Consider the following 6310-nt stretch of genomic DNA (forward strand, 5'->3'; position numbering starts at 1 on the left):
ACACCCCTTTTCAATCATCTTTCTTGTTTACCTTTATTGCTATTTAGTTTAGTGATCTTCTTACATCAAACCCAAATTGTGACACCCCTAGACACCGCTACTTGCGATCGAAAATCCTACATCAATACCCGTCCTTTGGGATCCGATCTTTACTTACCTCTTTACTAAAAGTAGAGTTGTTTGTGGAGATATAAATATTATTTTGGTCTAGGTACTCCTAACGACAAGTAACCGAAAACAAAGCTCCGATTGAGCCCGACCAAAAATGGCGCCGTTGCCGGGGACGGTGTTAACTTGATTTGATTTTCTTAGATTGTTATTAGTTGTGTCTTTCTTCACCTTGGGGAAGTAAAACTCCTCAAGGCTTGTTCTAATTGTTTTCAAGTTGTTTGATATTTTGCATGTCTAGAAGATCACAAGGTAACTTGTTACCCATTGATCACGAAATTGAAAGGACTTTGACAACCAATAGAAGACTTGCTAGAAATACTTTGAGGGGTATTAGTGAGGTTGTAGATATTCAACCAAATACTATTGAGTTCATAAACCGTTTTGCAAGAGAAGGTGAGGAGAACCCAACACAAAATCAACCCACAATGCCTAAATTTTCATCACATTCCGTACCAACCGAGGAGAACCTAACCAATGGTACTCCCACACCACAACACTTAACCGGAAATTTCATTGCTAAATCCGCATTTATCCAATTAGTCGAAAGAAGCCAATTTGGGGGAATGCCTAGTGAAGACGCTCACTCTCATATGGAGGCTTTTTGTGACTATTGTGATGCGATTTCACAAACCGGTGTAACTCAAGACCAAATTCGATGGATCTTATTTCCTTTTTCTCTAATCGGCACCGCGAAACAATGGTTGAAGAGCCTTGATAAGGCTACTCTCAGAATTGACTCTTGGAAGAAATTGGCTCTAGCTTTCTATAAAAAATTCTACCCTCCGGAAAAGACAAACATGCTAAGAGCTCAAATTACGGGTTTTAAGCAAAGGGATGAAGAATCTTTGTATGAAGCTTGGGAGCGATTTAAAGGAACTTGTCGCTCATGTCCTCACCATGGACTTAGCGAATGGTTCTTGGTTCAACAATTTTGGAACGGTCTTTATGAAGACTCAAGAAATATTCTCAACATGGGATCAAATGGTATGTTCACGGAAGTTGACGATAATCAAACTTGGAACAAAATTGAGGAAATGGCGGTCCATAATTCACAATCTAGTAGACCTCGCAAGGCTACTAGAGGAGGAAAGCATGAAGTGGACTCTATTACTCAATTGGGTGCTCAACTTAGTGCTCATATTGATACCATGAATTTGAAATTCGAGAAGGCTATGGCTAAACTTGAAGAATCCTCAAAATCACCAAAGCATCATGTTAATGCCATGACGGCATCTTCATCAATCCCAAGTGGAATATGTGAGAATTGTGGAACTTTGGGACATGACCAAAGTGAATGTAGGGGAACAAATGAGCAAGTGAATGCTTTTCAAGCATACAAGAGTGGTACCCCTTATTCCAATTATTACAATGAAAATACCAAATTCCACCCAAATTCTCATACAAAAGCCAAAATGTTCAAAATCCTCAACCAACATACACCCCACCTCCCATGAGAAACCAAAATCAAAGACCCTTTTACAACCAAAACCAACCTCCATACAATCAACAAAATGACCAAGGTTTTGATGTTCAAAAAGCGGTCCTCCAAATGAAAAAGAATCAACAAGAATTTTTCACTCAAATGCAAAAGGATAGTCAAGCAAAGGAAATCATCATCAACAACATCCTAGCCCACACCAAAATGTTGGAAACCCAATTGACTCAACTAGCATCTTCAAGTTCTCAAAGACAAAAGGGGCAATTACCACCTCAAGGTAATCCCCCAAGACATGAAACGGTTAGTGCCATCCACTTGAGGAGTGGTACGAGATATGAAGCACCAAAGAAGAAAGTTAAGGATGAAGTTGTGGAAGCTAGTGACAAGGAAGGAGTTGTGCAAAACTCCAAGGAAAATGAACCAACAAAAGAAGAAGTTTCAAAGAAAAGTGAAGAAAAGGCCAAAGAGAAGGAGCCCATTATGATTAGACTTCCTTTTACAAGTCGTCAAGCTAAGCCCAAATTTGATGACCAACTTGGAAAATTTATGGAAATTGTCAAGAATTTGGAAGTCTCGATTCCTATCACGGAATTAATCAATCACGTGCCGGCCTACGCAAAGTACATGAAGGACATCCTTACGAAAAAGAAGTCGATCTAGAAGCTTGAAACCATCGCCTTCACTAAGGTGAGTAGTGCAATACTTCAAGGGAGTTCACCTCCTAAACTTAAAGATCCGGGAAGCTTATCAATACCGTGTACCATTGGCGACACCACGATCAACAAGGCCTTATGTTATCTAGGGGCTAGTGTGAGTGTTATGCCGTATTCGGTGAGTAAAAGGTTAGGGATGGGAGAGCTTAAATGTACCAACATCACACTCCAAATGGCCGATAGATCGACGAAGACACCATTAGGGATATGGGAAGATGTTCCCGTAAGAGTTGAGAAATTTTTCATCCCGGTGGACTTTGTCATTGTTGACATGGAAGAAGACTCCAATATTTCGATCATTCTAGGTAGACCTTTCTTGCACACCGCCGGTGCGGTGATAGATGTGAAGCATGGAGAGCTTACTCTAGAAGTGGGAGATGAGACCATAACTTTCAACCTTGATAAGACCATGAGAGCTCCCCGCTTGCATGAACCATGCTTTATGGTTGATCATTATAGCCGGAAGGATGATGGGAAGAAGTCGGAATTCCAATGAAAAAATAAAATTGATGATGCTCCATTCAAAGAGCAAGAGAATAGCAACAAAGAGAGCTTGAAAAGCTCACCCAAGACAAGTGAAGAGGATGGCCTCATTGGCCAAGATAAGAAAGAAGGAGAGTTGTCACTATCAACTCAAGAAATCTTTAATGATCAAGTAGATGAAGTTTGCGGTCTTTGGGACGATGAATTTGAAGGGATTTTCAATCCCTATATTGGTAATGCCATGGATCAAGACCATCATGAAGGACAACAAGTGCAAAGATCTATTCAAGATCTTTATCATGACAATGAGCAAGCTTTTGACTACTTCTTCAAGGTGTTGAGTAACATCAACAACACCTTGGACATGCCCCCATGACATCTCATATAAGATGAGAGTTTGGTGGAGTCCTCTCCAAACCACCATTTGTAAATATTCTAACTCCCTAACTTGCATTTTAATTCTTACATTGCATTTTTTGTCATTTTTGGATTTTTATACATTGATCAAGATATTCATCATTTTAAGAGAAGTGAGGGAGGGACTAATGATTTTATTGATGTGTAGTGCTTTAACTTAGTGTGGGGATAGCAATTGCCTAGGCTATTCATGCCTTTGTAGTGCCCCTACAATGAAGAACACGGGATTTGAAGAATGGAAATGAAACGGGTTATGCAAGTGCATGGATGGACCTGAATCCGGGTAGATCAGGAGGAATCCGAGCGGCTTATGGGTAATCCGCTCGTCTTACAGGAATTCGAGCGTCCAAGGAGGAATCCGTCCATCTAAATGAGTTGCAAAATCAAAAATTTTGTTTTGTAAGAGAATCCGAGCGTCCCAGCTGAGAAGACGCTCGTCTGAAACTGGCTGCTCCTCTTTGTAGAAAGACGCTCGTCTTTCTGCCAGTGCACATTAAGCAAAGTTCCTGTAAGAGAATCCGCTCGTCTTTGAGGAAAGCCGCTCGTCCCACATTCAGAATCCGCTCGTCTTCTCTGAAAGACGCTCGTCTTAAGGCGAGTTTTCCTGAAGCCCAGTTGAGCAGAATCCGAGCGTCCCGACGGGAATCCGCTCGTCTTTCCCCTGCTGTTTTGATTTTTTCGGGTATTTTAAACCCCTTCCCACATTCATTTCATACATTCAACCATTCAAACACTACCCATAAAACCCCAAAACCCCAAAACCCTCATCCTCTCCATCACCAAAAACAAGATTTCCTCCACCAAATTCAAAAAAAACAAATCAAAACTTCCTCACAACAAGAATTATTCACTCCTTTTGCGACAATAATTGATTCAAGCACCAAAATCTTCAACCTTTGAGTCGATTTTTGAGATACAAAGCAAAATCCTTTCATCTCAAATCGATTTGGGCATAATTAGAAATTGAAGACTTTCAATCTTTTCTTGGTGTAATCAACAATGGCAAGAACAAAAGGAGCAACAAAGGCACTCAAAGCAAATACACTTTCAAAAAGGCAACAAACCCTTCAAGTAAAGAAAGCTTCTATGGCTATGGTGGTTTCTAATGCAAACTTGGAAGTTCAACAACAACAAGACCCTCCCTTGGAAGCTACAACATCAACTGATACGTGCCTAATGTATAGTCTTTTTAGCCTATTTCAGCACGTATTTCCATGCATTTATATACTGTTTTTATAGTATTTTGCCCCGAATTGGCTACTTTGGTGTATTTTGTCCTTTTTGTAGGAATGATCGCAAAAGTAGCGGAACCATGCTCTTTTCTGTCCTTTTTGCATGCATTTAGAGGAGACGGGATTATCCCAGAGTGAGATGTTGCACTGAGAAGTGTCGTTGCACGCATTACGAGGTACTTGGGTGAAGACGTAAGCTGAATTGAAGATCCAAGTGGTCTATCGAGCTGTTTGGAGGACGATCGAAGGGTTCCAAGGCTCCTTAAGGCTCGATCGAGAGGCTCATTCCTCGATCGAGTAGTCTGCACCTGACCAAGACCTCGATCGAGTGACCAGTTGTTCGATCGAGGAGGTTCTGCTGAGCTGATGGTCGATCGAGTAGTTTAATCTACTCGATCGAGAGGCTTTTTGACGCTGTGGGCTTTAATTAGCCGTGTTTGGTTTATTTTGCAATAACACTTAGACTTTTCCTATTTAACCAAGGATTACTAGGTTAATTAGGCATCACTTCTTACTCTTAGACTATCTCTTTTTACTATCATTCATATTAGAAAACCTACTGTTACTTTTACGTTGCTTTCACCTTGGGATTATCAGACTTTCGGATTTCGTCGTTCTTTACGCCGGATTGCTCAGATTGTAATCTCCTCTTCTCTTAATAATAATTAACCTTCTTGTTGCCTTTAATTATTGTTTATGCATTTATTCTTCTTGCCCTAATTATTATCATTGCTTTTTACTATTATTTCGCTATGTCTTTCATTGGAAATTTACATCTTTTAGTTTATCAATAGATATGAGTAGCTAATCTCCCTTCATGTTGGGATTAGGGGATCTGCGGTAGAATAATGATGACGTGGTAAATGAATTAGACGAACCGATTTAAGAGACTCTGTCACTATAGCAATATAATTGTAATCACCGACCTAGTTGAGTGCACGCTTCTATGTCACCTATTAAACTGGCTACAATTAACCCTGGATCGAAAGATTGGATTAAATAGGCCTGCTATAAACAGTAGACTACCCTAATGAGGACGAAAGTTAAGTTAGTGGTATTTTAGGGTGGGAAGTGGACCGAAAGGACCTTCTAATATCCGTCTCACAATTAGTTCGTCTGAGTCATTTACTGCTAAGTTGTTAAACTACCGTAGTGAACCGAGTTCCCGACATGTCTCCCTCTTATTGATAGTAAATTCGCATTTCTTGTTTTGCTGCTCTTACCTTATTTCTCTTCCTTTTACTCCGTAGTTTAGAACCAAAAATTAATCAAACCCAATTGTTACCTTAGAATTAAAATTAGATAGCTGTGGTTACATTCCTCCCTGTGGATTCGATACTCGACTGCCTCTGCTACATATTTAGTTGAGACCGTTAGGTTTTATTTTTGACAGGTACGCGACAGACGTGTCAAATTTTGGCGCCGTTGCCGGGGAGGCAATTGTTCCAATTACTAGCTGTTTTATTTTTAATTCTCCTTTCTAGTTTAAGGAACTTCGTTCCTTAGGCTATTCTCATATCTTGTCTGTAGTTTCGTCTTATGCGCAGGTCGCAAGGTGGTCCACTGCTACCTTTTGATCCCGAGATTGAGAGATCCTGTCGCGCAAAGAGGAGACTATTTCGAGAACAACAGGAAGAGGAAGAGCCCGGTTCTCGCGGCGCTTTTACGAGAACGAGCTTTTCAAGACAACCCGCCGTCTTCTCCGTTTCCGACTGTTCACTTGAGTCCATCACTTTCCAGAATTTCCCGAAATGGTGAGGAAGCAACCATCGCTAGTCACTCCGAGCCCACCCGACGATCTTTATAAAGGGTTCGAATCGCTCGGAGATGCTAGGAAGTTCGAGCCTAAGCCTTCT

The 6310-nt window shown here is 40.8% G+C and overlaps 1 non-coding gene across 1 annotated transcript; it reads right to left on the reverse strand.

The window, feature by feature from the left end:
* Positions 1-968: 968 nt before the first annotated feature.
* LOC141589233 (small nucleolar RNA R71) lies at positions 969-1075 on the reverse strand. The gene has a single exon (XR_012520182.1). It is a non-coding gene; the product is annotated as a small nucleolar RNA R71 (small nucleolar RNA).
* Positions 1076-6310: the final 5235 nt, after the last annotated feature.

Source organism: Silene latifolia, chromosome 6 (assembly GCF_048544455.1).
Source record: "Silene latifolia isolate original U9 population chromosome 6, ASM4854445v1, whole genome shotgun sequence".
Taxonomy (NCBI): domain Eukaryota; kingdom Viridiplantae; phylum Streptophyta; class Magnoliopsida; order Caryophyllales; family Caryophyllaceae; genus Silene; species Silene latifolia.